This window comes from Dendrobates tinctorius, unplaced genomic scaffold (assembly GCF_039654945.1).
Source record: "Dendrobates tinctorius isolate UK_male_01 unplaced genomic scaffold, ASM3965494v1 ptg000140l, whole genome shotgun sequence".
NCBI classification, from domain to species: Eukaryota; Metazoa; Chordata; class Amphibia; order Anura; family Dendrobatidae; genus Dendrobates; species Dendrobates tinctorius.
This window is the reverse complement of record NW_027361808.1, coordinates 19,633,782-19,646,508: the sequence shown is the minus strand read 5'-3', so window position 1 is coordinate 19,646,508 and position 12,727 is coordinate 19,633,782. Positions and strand designations below refer to the sequence as shown.

Here is a 12,727-nt window from a genome sequence, read left to right as displayed (position 1 = left end):
TCCAAGATATGATCTCTTGCTTCTATGAAAAACGTCCGGGGGGGTGTGTTCTGGCATTGAAATGAGAACTGGTCGTTTCCTCCTACTCTACTAAAAACATGCCCTCTATAGCAACAACCCCACCCTCCTTAGCAACAGGCCCTCCCCGACCACATGAACAAGCCTAACCCTCCTCACACAGCAACAAATCCTCCCCCTCTAGCAGCCTCAGTGCAGAGAGCAGGACCACCCAGCTGCTGCTCCCCTAGACACACGATGAACAATGATCTATGGAAAGTGAAACTAGTGAGGAGGAAACGACCAGTTCTCATTTCAATGCCAGAACACCCCCCCTGGACGTTTTTCTTACAAGCAAGAGATCATATCTTGGAAACGCTGCAAACTGGCCACAGAAGGTAAATTACTTATTGTCAACATTCTGCAGCCCAGATATGCACTGAGATTATGTGAAAAGCCCGGACAACCCCTTTAAGTCCATCTAGTTGATCGCCTCCATTCCACGCTGCAGTGATGCAGTACTTGATGTCAAAGGAGCCCTGATCAAGTATTAAGTGCATTTACTGAACATACATTTCAGTAGTCCAACATTCTGTATTTTAAAATCATTTTTCAAGCTGGTGTTATAAAATATTCTAACTTACTGAGATAATGGCTTTTGGGTTTTCATAGGCTGTAAGCCATAATCATCAACATTAACAGAAAAAAACGTTTGAAAGAGATCACTCTGTAATGACTCTATATAATATATAAGTTTCACTTTTTGTATAGAAGAACTGAAATAAATTAGATTTTTGATGATATTCTAATTTTGCGAGAAGCACCTGTACCACAATATAGTTGTTTAGGACTGTAAGAAAAAAAGGCCACAATCTTAGCAATCACATACTATGTGCTTCAGGGGGGCAAAAGGCCCTCGGCCATGTAAGAAGACACCAATATTTGAGAAAACCTGTCATGACCTAAAACGCTATTAGTCAGGAATAATCTGCATGTTAATAGTGTTATGTAGGTGCTCAGCCGCAGTACTGATGCGTGACCCAGGAGAAAATGAACTGCCGGCTTTCAGTGATACAGGTGTGCCCAGAGCAATTACAGTCACCGCCAGCACCATTGAGAGCACTGGCTGTAAGCCTGCATCTGCACTGACCAACAGCTGGCTCAGCAGTGCACCAGCGCAGAGACGACTGTCAGTCTGTGCTGCGGTATGGGTCCAGCTTCCGCTCTCAGTGGTGTGAGCGGTGACTCTAATTGCTCTGGGCACACCTGCATGACTGAAAGCTGGCAGCTCCCAGGAGAAATAAGTTCATTTTTTCATGTGCGCTGTCCTTTTCATACTGCAGTTGGACACCTACATAATGATATTAACCTACAGAATAATTCTATATCTCAGGCTAATATTGTTATGTGACATAACAGGTTACCTTTAAATAGTATATGACACATGGTAGGCATTTTTACAGATTTTTCTTAGCAGCTTTGAGAAAGGAGTTTGTGAACAGGAATTTATTTAGACAGACTACTTACTTTGGTTTTTGATTGCAGTAGATGCAGATCTGCTGAACAATGACAATGTCCTAACATTGCACTCTGAATGAGGATAAATCTAACCTATAATCTCCCACCAGTCGAGTGCCTCCAACTGACAGTGCAAATGCCCATATCACTTTCATTTGATGGAGCTGTGGCAGTCCATACCAATACAAGAACACGGCCAATAATAAACAGCAGCAGTGATTTTTGTAGTTCCTGCGCATAACTGTTCAGCCAGTGATTTCCTGGAGCTGCGCCATGGTGCTATAAGATATCTGAAATAAACATAGACAAGTTGGGCTCCTTGGATTAACAACACTGAGACGTCAGGAAATTAAAAAAATGAGTATTATTTTTCTTTACTTCCTAGATTCTGCTATTTGGAGGTAAAATTAAAATTTTATACAAAGACCCTGAAAATAACAGCAAACAGTTTCACATTTGGAGAAAGGTATAATCATCAATGTCCAGCCATACTGCAAAGAAATCTGCATTGTTCTTGAGATATACGGTAGTTCAGAGCTTAGTTCATAAGTCTGTAGGCTGAAGTTACTTGATCTCTCAATATCTGCATAAAGCTTGCTTCAGAAATTTGCATTCTTGGAAGTGCTGTCTATATTCTAGGATCTGGATTAGATATTTAAATGTATATCATAGATGTTTGAATGCATATGATAGGCAACTGTATTGTTGGTGCTCATCTAATCTGTTGAAGGGGTTCTCTCATCACAGCCAATGGCAGCATATCAATATGAACTACTATAAATTTTCAATTAACAAATTCAACTGATGTAAATCCCACTGATTTCATGAAAAGAATAGTGTCACTCATGGTAGAGAAGTGGTATGCCTATACTTTTTCTCTACTTATATTTTTTAGTGTAAAAAAATATGTACAGTATATGCCTGACTTGAAAAAAATTGGAAAAGCTAATACAACAAAAATAGCAGGGCACCTCTTACCCTAGAAATTGGTAGGGGTCACAACATTAGTATGTATGTAGAGTGGGTGAAGTAAGAATTTAAATGGAATCTGTCACCTACCCTTTGGCGGGCGATGAAAACGAGGTCGGTCCGGTCCGATGGGCGGTGTTCCCGATGTGTGCCGCCTCCCCATCATTGCCCACCGTCCGCAGGTTATTGCTGAATTGGAGTAGGTGTACTCCATTTTTTGCACGTGCGCTAAGCATTCATAGCTAGCGCACGCGCAGTATGCTATGCCCAACTGCGGGCAAAGCCGAAAAGCTGGACTGCGCATGCGCAGGTTAACTAAGCCCCGGAACACAGCAAAATACTTCCGGGGCTTAGTTAACTGGTGCATGTGCAGTCCGGCTTTTCGGCTTTGCCCGCAGTTGGGCAAAGCATGCTGCGCGTGCGCTAGCTATGAATGAGAAGAGAAGAAAAAGAACCACTGCAAATAGCGCACACTGAACCAGTACAAAAACAATGTTTTATTGATGCAGCAATACAATTAAAAACATAATAAAAACATATGAAGCATCCCACAATATATAACAGTGAAGTATGGCATATCACACTTATAGATTAGGCTGTAATAACCTGTATATCAACCATGTGGTACAACCTCACTGCAATTAATCACAACAACCACCCCATAAACCTGCTCATGGAGACCAAGGGCCCTAAATTGCACAATCACTGCATGAAATAATTCCATGCATGTGTCCCTAAATATTCACTGGTTAGGGCACACAGGCCATAATAAGCCAACAGCAATATGGCCAATGCCCACAATCCAATATTCAATTGTACCACACAAAAATTACTCCAGAGCAACCAATAATAAGGTCGCAGTGAAAATACAGCTATAACCAAGTGGGTGCTACACCCAGGATCATACCCCACGCGTATCGCCGCAACCCATGCGGCTTCATCAGGGGAGGTCAAAGCTATGAATGCTTAGCGCACACGCAAAAAATGGCGTACAACTACTCCAATTCAGCAATAATCTGCGGATGGCGGGCAAGGATGGGGAGGTGGCACACATCGGGAACACTGCCCATCGGACCGGACCAACCTCGTTTTCATCGCCCGCCAAAGGGTAGGTGACAGATTCCCTTTAGCACATCCTCAATTTTCTGAGTAAATTTATTTCTAACGTTGCTATTGACGAAATTCTCACCTGATATCTGTAACAAGCCATCCAATCCACATAGGCAAAGAAATTGAACCATAGATGTCCATAAATTGAGTTATATCTAATAATAGGAAATGATATAGGAAAAAACTTTTGAAAATATGAAGATAGAACAGTGCAAAAAGTCATGGAAAGTCATAACACCAGCTGAAATTTATCAGTAATCAGAAAGCAATTCTATCACTTAGTGAAAAATAATATCATCTGGTTCCAGTGATGGCCTGTAAAAAGGGGTCTTATTACCAAAGGTGTCACACAAGAAACATTTCATGATGGATAGAACCAGCGAGCTTGCAACCTTATTGTTGTAAAACATACTGATCAGTTACTGTAGTGCCAGGTTACCGCAAGAACTGCTAACAGGGCCATGTCAGAAGGAAAGGTTCGCTCAGCCGAGGTTTTCCTCGAGCGCCTGTAACCTATAGAGGCGAATCAACACTGTGGGACCAGTGATCCCCCCTGCATTGAAAGTGGGACTAGATTTGCTTTGACCTGGAATATGAGGGAACAATTAACCTTAAGGAAAAGTTCAACACAGAAAACTCACCTCCACTACATCGAAACCAAGCAGAAGCTAGCAGACCTTCTCCTTACGGCTGCAGAACTGTAAGGGGATAGAGAAATGTTGCTGTTCTTTTACCATATAGTAATGTATATATGTTATTATATTCTGGTACTGCTACACTTGCAGTGTATTACCACTATCTATTCAATTGGTACTGCTACATCATATGGGGTAGTACCATTACTGTCAAATATGTACTGTCTTGCATTGTATAAGAGTAGGGTAAGCATAGTTTACAGGTTTGGCCACTAGATAGGGGGCATTCCAGTGCACTCAGTTCATAGTTAGTAATCACATGGTTAAGTGTAGGAGGGGCTGCTGCATAATAAGGTAGTGTACAGTGTTAGGTTAAATCAGAGGGCCAGAGGCGCCTAAAGGGTCCACATGGGCTATAGGCCCAGGACGCAGCAGCAACCACAAAATGTTTAAGAGTGAAGCCAAGCTCACCACAGCACAGCACCATACAGCAGTGGACCAGCGCAGCTGGGGGCCAGAAGTAGTACTAAGATGTGGCAACTCATTACTTGGGCACAAACCCTTAGGACTGGGGCAGAACAGCCAATGGAACCCACGAAAGCAGTGAGTGCAGACAGTGACAAAGCAGGGCCAGCACAGTGGACAGAACATCAGAATAGGTCGCTCTCTCAGAAGCTACTGACTGCAGGTATTAATGATCTTGTGTCTGGGGCGAAACAGACCGAAGGATGCATATCCATAGTGGAGCTGTATAGAGAGAATGTTGAGAAACCATCGGGGATGGTCCGACTGGGGTCCACGATGAGTAGCCATGAAGAAAGCACAGGGAAAATGAAGGAACCTTGCGATGCAAAATCTGTTGTTAATGCTGTGAAAACTTTGGAAGTGCTGTGTAACAAGTCAAGTAAAGATGTTCTTGTTAAAGTTGTGAAAGACTGGGTTTCAGTTAATTGGGAATTACCCAGAAACGGTCTCCCACTGCTTAGGGAGAACCCAGAAGGAGCTGGACCAGGAAACACAGGTATGCTGATGAATGCATGTGAATTTTCTGTGAGGGGAGGCCAGGACACCAGAGCCCCAGGGGCCTCAGCTACGACAACGGTCCTGGCCGAACCTTACACTTGACGTAGTCGGCAGGATGTGACTACCTCGCAATGCGGAGAACCAGTGAAGAAAAGAGTTAATAATGTGTGTGCGACTGCTGTGCCCCTGAAAGATGTCAAGGAAACTGTCACGTTTACCTGTCCTGTGTGACACAACCCGCAGGTCAGTAACTGAAACAACAAGACAAAAGGGGGACACCGGTGAAACAGTTAAAACGGTGGGCCCTGCAATACGGAACAGGAACGTGGAGACCTCCTGCACTCCCCTGAGGCAGTGTCCCTGAACACTCCTAACATTCCCTATACAGGCTCTTCACCTGTCGCCGACCAGGATACCTGAATCCCTCACTATCCCTGCACCTATCCCTTACTAGGGAACTGGATAGTGCGGATACTGGTCCCACTGCTGCACTAATACACACTACACACGAAGGAAAATACACCAAATGTGGGAAAACAACAAAACACTTATCTTCCTCTGCTGCAGCCACCGGGCAGTAGAGTTCATCACCGGATTAGCTTTCAGCAGTGACTCAACATCTAAGAGCCAGCTGCTACCTTCACCATCTTCCTCTGCTGCAATCACCGGACAGTAGAGTTCAGCACCCTGCTTTCAGCAGTGGCTAAACACCTCAGAGCCAGCTGCCAACTTCACCGTGGTTGAAATCCACAAAAGACCTGCTATAACCAACACCAGCTGATAGACAAGGTGACCTTATATAGCAAAGGAGTGGTCACATCAGCAGGGAAAACAGACATGTAATAACACCTGTGGCCACCGGGGGCAAAAAACCCATATTAAGTCCCCAAAGGCCTGAAAGGAAAAAAAAAAAAGGTTTAAATGAGGGAATCATGAATCTGACACAGATCCAAGAATTGGACTGTGACAGTACCCCTCCCCCAATGAGGGGCCTCCGGACCCTCAACACCGCACCACACTGGAGACCACCTACAGTGTGGACACCCTGTTCCATCAAAGTTCACTTCAACAATCATCTGACACTCTGGTTCATGGCAAGAGAGGGCAGATGGAGTTGATGACATATACTCCGGAGGTACCACAAATCTCCAGAGCGCCGACCTGGGGAATGAGCTAGGCCTGGGTATAACAAAGGGTAACTCCAGTTGATAGCTCGCTGGCGCAAGAATGGCAGACACCCATACAAACACGTACACACCCAGGTCCGGACCTGAATGTTTATTGTCATTCACTTTCTTGCCACTAGATGGTGAACTCCTCACAGAACCAACAACAGAGGTGTCCCCCAGTGTCGTAGCACTCACACCCCCACAAGGCTCAGAGGTAACCACTCCCTTCTGCCCCCCTCCTAAGAGGACTCCGACTCTGAGGGGCAGCTTGTGGTGAGGGTTGCGACTTGCCCTTACTCCCTGGCAGCACCCCTGCTGCCACTACTGGAGGAGAAGGGGACGGGAAAATGGAGGAAATATACACTCCCTGGTCTCCTTCCTCCACACGACCAGGAGGGGGCTGCTTCTTCGGTAGTATAGAAGTTTCCTTGTGAGCCCCATGGACTAAATCATCAGTCTGCTCACAGCAGAGACGAGCCCCCTCACCTCGGGGAACATCAGGCAGCACCACGGGGACACCAACTCCTCCCACCTGCCTGGGTGCATCCGCGTGTATGAGCAAGTCCTGCTCCCTAGCAGGGACTACAAGTGGCATATTTGCCAGAGCCACAATTGGGGAGGGAAAGATGAAGGAAATATACTCTCTCTGGTCATCTTCCCCCATACGACCAGGGGAAGGCGGCTTCTTCGATAGTATAGAAGTTTCGGCGTGAGCCTCGCGGACCAAATTATCAGTCTGCTCACAACAGGGACGTGCCTCACCACGGGGAACATCTGTGACACCCCAGAGTCCGGTTGTCACAGTGACATTACCTTCCTCTAATGGGTAAAGTCATGTTTGGAGGCAGAAAGGGGCCCCCATGCCAGGTAATACATTAAATCACAATTCCTGCTGCAGGTCAGAAAAGGGAGCTGCCTTATAAATTCTGGCCAGCAGATGGGGTTGGTGAGTCAGCTAGAGGTGAGCGTAGGGGGTTGTCATGGAAATGAAGCAGCTGTGAGGAGAAAGGACAGTTAAAACGTGAGGTAAAAAGACCTTTCTAGAAGATCCTGTCAGTTCAAGACAGGTGACAAGAAGGAAAAGGACAAGAGCAGAGACTGAGAGACTGTAGGGAAGCTAAAATATTGCATATAGCAGACCCTTGAGTGAAGCGCTAATAAAGAGAAAAGGGACATCATAGTCCTACACTGACAGGAACTGTACGCCTTGATAGCCGAATCTGAAAGTACAGGGGATTGTAAATTCCTGTGCACATTAATCACCTGAGGGCACGGCAGTGGATTAGGAGCCCGGGGCCGACGGTGAAGAGAACGGTACCTGTGGAATAGGCTCACGCTGAAAGCCGTACAGGTTAGTGAAACCATCACGAATAGAGGGTCGCAGCATAGTTATATACAGTGGAGACCCACACACAAAGCGCAGAAAGGAAGGTCTTAAATCCCCACCTGGGAAGGTGGATCCACTGAATGCCTCCAGGTGAGCCGGACTCATTCCATCACCTGTATGTGGTACTCCGGACTGCAACCTATTACCAGTAAAAGGTAAAGAAACTGCACCTCTCTGTGTCTTTCTCTCATTTATCTGCACCCCAACGTTTACAGCCATTTTTACTATTTACTTAACATCTTTGCCCTGGGACTACAGCCCTACCTGTGGAGAGCTACAACATCATAGCTGCGCCCAACATCCATCCCAGAGAAGCAACACCGCAGCGCTGGTCACCTCTGACCAGATTACCACAGGTGGCGTCACGTATTTCACCATCTAATAACTTTATTTTCATTTTTACCACATAAATACCACACAGCTTTCCCCTATTTTATTACTGGACGCCTCTGGGCCATGGACCAGGTCACTGCTGCCGTGACACCATCCCCTATGGAAGTCGACGGGCCCGGTACCGAGTACCCCCAGGCCCCACGGGGCGCTCCACATCAGGCAGCACCTCGGGGACACCAACTCCTCCCACTTGCCTTGGTGCATCCACGTGTATGAGCATGTCCTGCTTCCTAGCAGGGACAACAGGGGGCATATTCGCCAAAGCCGCACATTGGGGTTCTGGTTGAGCCAGAGGGGAGGCCCCAGACCCCGACAACTGCTGCTGCTCCAACACACCATGCAGCACCTCACTCTCCTCAGTGAAGACCAGAAGCAATTGGTCACAGGTCTGTACTTGGCCCATGGCTCACCAGAGAAAATGAGTGGTTGGTTATAAACTGTCACATGTACCTGTCCTGTGTGACACAACCCGCAGGTCAGTAACTGAAACAACAAGACAAAAAGGGGACACCGGGGAAACAGTTACAATGGTGGGCTCTGCAATAGGGAACGGGGATGTGAAGACCTCCTGCACTCCCCTGAGGCAGTGTCCCTGAACACTCCTAACGTTCCCTATACAGGCTCTTCACCTGTCGCCGACCAGGATACCTGAATCCCTCACTATCCCTGCACCTATCCCTTACTAGGGAACTGGATAGTGCGAACACTGGTCCCACCACTGCACGAATACACACAAAGGAAAATACACCAAATGGGGGAAAACAACAAAACACTTATCTTCCTCTGCTGCAGTCACCGGGCAGCAGAGTTCATCACCAGATTAGCTGTCAGCAGTGGCTCGACACCTCTGAGCCAGCTGCTACCTTCACCGTCTTTGCTTTCAGCAGTGGCTCGACACCTAAGAGCCAGCTGCTACCTTCACCATCTTCCTCTGCTGCAAACACCGGGCAGCAGAGTTCAGCACCCTGCTTTCAGCAGTGGCTAAACACCTCAGAGCCAGCTACTAACTTCACCGTGGTTGGAATCCACAAAGGACCTGCTATAACCAACACCAGCTGATAGACCAGGTGACCTTATATTAAAACGGAGGAGTAGTCACATCAGCAGGGAAAACAACAGACATGTAATAACACCTGTGGCCACTGGGGGCAAAAAACCCATATTAAGCCTTCAAAGGCCTGAAAGGAAAAAAAAAGGTTTAAATGAGGGAATCCCGAATCTGACACAGATGCAAGAATTGGACTGTGACCCAAAAGGAGCAAGTGGTTGCTGTATTTAGAGAATTGCAAGGAGATTTTGTAAATACTGTGATAACACCGGACTTGACTACCAAGTTAGCTTATATTGTGAGGAAGTCTGACACCTTTATTGTGACCAAGATGGCGGCAATGGAATTGGTGGGAAATGGTGATGAAGAGGAAGACAACAACAAGGACCTCAACCTTTGTGGGTGTAGCCGCTCTAAAAGGCACCAAAATCCCCCTGCTGTCTTCCTAGGGTCCACCCCTGGTGGGTGCTGATGAAGAAAAGAAAGCCTCGCCCTCCCCTACAAAATTCCAGCAAATGGATGGAGTTGTTGGAGGCGTCCCCACCTGGAAACGGGTGGGGCCTAGAAGCAAGAACCCGGCCTGCTAGACAGTGGGAAGAAATCGCAGAGCACCCCACTTACCAGCGCCCCGAGAGTTCTTCAGCGCAGAGTCGGCAGAGTCCACATCATCCCGCAGGCCAAAGACATCGTGAGCAGAGTAGTCTTCTTCACGTTCACTGGAGCCAGAACATCTTGCGGAACCAGTGGCACGGTACCAGGCAGAGGAACCCTGTCATCCCAAACCTTGGTTCTTAGCTCAGCGAAGACCGGAACTGGCGTCCATCCAAGAGGAACTGCTACCAGAAATCGAGAGCGATCCGGAGCTCTGTCTACCAGCGGACTGCGCAGGCATCCCCACGGAAGGATCCAGCATTCCCAGGATGGCCACGACCTACGTTCATGCGTCTGAGCGGGTGAGTGCACCTAAACCCCTGACCTCAGAGGGATGGTCCTCGCCATGGGCCCCTATAGTGGAGGCTGTCATCCGTCCCCGCATCCATGGCAGGTGTTCTGCGCCTCGGCCTTGTCCCTAGGAGGTCCATTCTGCCTCCAACACCGCCATGTCCCTGGGTACCTTGCACTTTCATTTGACTGCAGAGGCTGCTTGGATAGAGGATATCATCAGTCGGAAGAAGCAAAGGGAGGAGGAGGTGTGGGCAGAATTGTGTCAACCCGGAGGAGGCACTCTGGCTGGTTGATGTTCCCACAGATGGCTTGTTGTGTACACTGATATTGATCGGGGGTAGGAATTCTTCAGAGAAGATGGGACTGATGCCAAGTTTTATGTAAATGCGGCATCTGTCAAATTTGGCAGACCACTACAGGAAGGAGACTTTGTGTCATTTTTTAAGGAGGACTGTCCCTGGGGTTATTATGCAGTATCAGTCACCCTCTACAGTGAAGATGACCTGGGACTCTTTCCGGGCCCCGAAGCGGGCTCAATCTACAACTGACACTCAGGTTGTTGCAAGGCCTGATCAGTCTTCCACTACTCCATGGCCACCCATGACCCCTGTGACTGCAGTGTCTTCAGCCCAATACCGGGAATGGGACTCAGTGATGTTTGCAGCGGCACAAGATGCATGCCACTGATTTTGTCTTTTGCTGCTTAATAAGGGTTGTGCATGTTGCACCTTGGCAAACGGGACTATTCTGCATCCCTACAGGCAAGAAGCCCTAAATCACCCGAAGCGGAGGTGAAATGCGGTTGGACGGCCTGAAGTGAACCGTGTTCATCTTTTGTTTTTTTTTCTTATTTTTGTTGCACCCGTTGTGCCCCTCCTGCTGGAAAGCAGGGACTTCCACTTCTTTAAAGACTGTCTACACCTATAAATATTTTTAGGTCCTTTTGAAGTGGACCGTGCTCCCTTCAGGGGAAGGGGGAGCACATTTCCAAGTACTGTAGACCCAAAGCCTGGGTTAATTTTGTATATTTTTACATCAAGATAGCTGGAGGACTGTTAATCCAGGATTTCTTCTTGGCAACATGGATTGTGCTGCACTGACTATGGACCTGGCTTACATTGAGCCAAGTTATACTAAAATGTATAAATATAGTCTAGCTCATGTTATCTCCCTGCGAAGAGTATTGGCTGTTTTAAGTAAAGTTTCTTCATAACCTTGGTCAGGGATGACCGAGTTAAAGGGAAGGGGGTATGTAAGGGGATAGAGAAATGTTCTTTTACCATATATTAATGTATATATGTTATTATATTCTGGTACTGGTATACTTATAGTGTACTACCGCTATCTATTCATATTCATATGGTGTATTACCATTACTGTTAAATATGTACTGTTTTGCATGGTATAATAGGGTAAGCGTAGTTCACGGGTTTGGCCACTAGATGGGGGGATTCCAGTGCACACGGTTCATAGATAGTAAATACATGGCTAAATGTAGGAGGGGCTGCTGCAGAGTAAGGTAGTATACAGTGTTAGGTTTAGTCAGAGGGCCAGAAGCGCCTAAAGAGTCCACATGGGCTATAGGCCCAGGACGCTGCAGCAACCACAAAATGTTTAAGCGTGAAGCCCAGCTCACCACAGCATCATACAACAGCAGACCAGCACAGCTGGGGGTTAGAAGTAGTAATAAGATGTGGCAATTCATTACTTGGGCACAAACCCTTAGGACTGAGGTGGAACGGCCTAGGGAACCCACAGAAACAGTGAGTGCAGACGGTGACAAAGTGGGGACAGCACAGTGGACAGAACATCGGAACAGGTTGCTCTTTCAGAAGCTACTGACTGCAGGTATTAATGATCTTGTATCTGGGGCGAAACAGACTGAGGGATGCATATCCGTAGTGGAGCTGTATAGAGAGAATGTTCAGAAACCGTCAGGGACGGTCCGACCGGGGTCCACAATGAGTAGCCGTGAAGAAAGCGCAGGGAAAGTGAAGGAACCTTGTGATGCGAAACCTGTTGTTAATGCTGTGGAAACTTTGGAAGTGCTGGGTAACAAGTCGAGTAAAGGTGATCTTGTTAAAGTTGTAAAAGACTGTGTCTTAGTTAATTGGGAATTACCCAGGAATGGTCTACCACTGCATAGGGAGGACCCAGAAGGAGCTGAACCAGGAGACACAGGTATGCTGATGAATGCATGTGAATTGTCTGTGAGGGGAGGCCAGGACACCAGAGCCCCAGTGTCCTCGGCTACAACTACGGTCCTGGCCGAACCTTACAGACCTGTGAGTGCAGAATGGTGTTCAACTGCATTAGCGTACAGAGTAGGTTTTTCCTTGTTAGAGCACTGTAGCAAAGTCATCGGGATAGCGGAAGCCATATCGGAATATAGAAGAAAGGAGCCTGTATAAATTGTTATACTGTTGGTACTGAACTTTGTATTGCAATAGCTGGATCGCAGCTTGTGTGTCATGTTCCAGCTATCTTAACTTGTATCTGTTATTTCTGTTATCATCATAAGAACTATTAGTTT

The 12,727-nt window shown here is 47.0% G+C and overlaps 1 protein-coding gene and 1 long non-coding RNA gene across 2 annotated transcripts in view; one reads left to right on the top strand and one right to left on the bottom strand.

Annotated features, from left to right (window-relative positions):
* LOC141049048 (uncharacterized) overlaps positions 1-12,727 on the bottom strand; it is a 242,606-nt gene that overhangs the window by 28,880 nt on the left and 200,999 nt on the right. The gene's annotated exons all lie outside the window — the stretch shown is intronic.
* FBLN7 (fibulin 7) overlaps positions 1-12,727 on the top strand; it is a 355,887-nt gene that overhangs the window by 223,121 nt on the left and 120,039 nt on the right. The window lies entirely within an intron of this gene.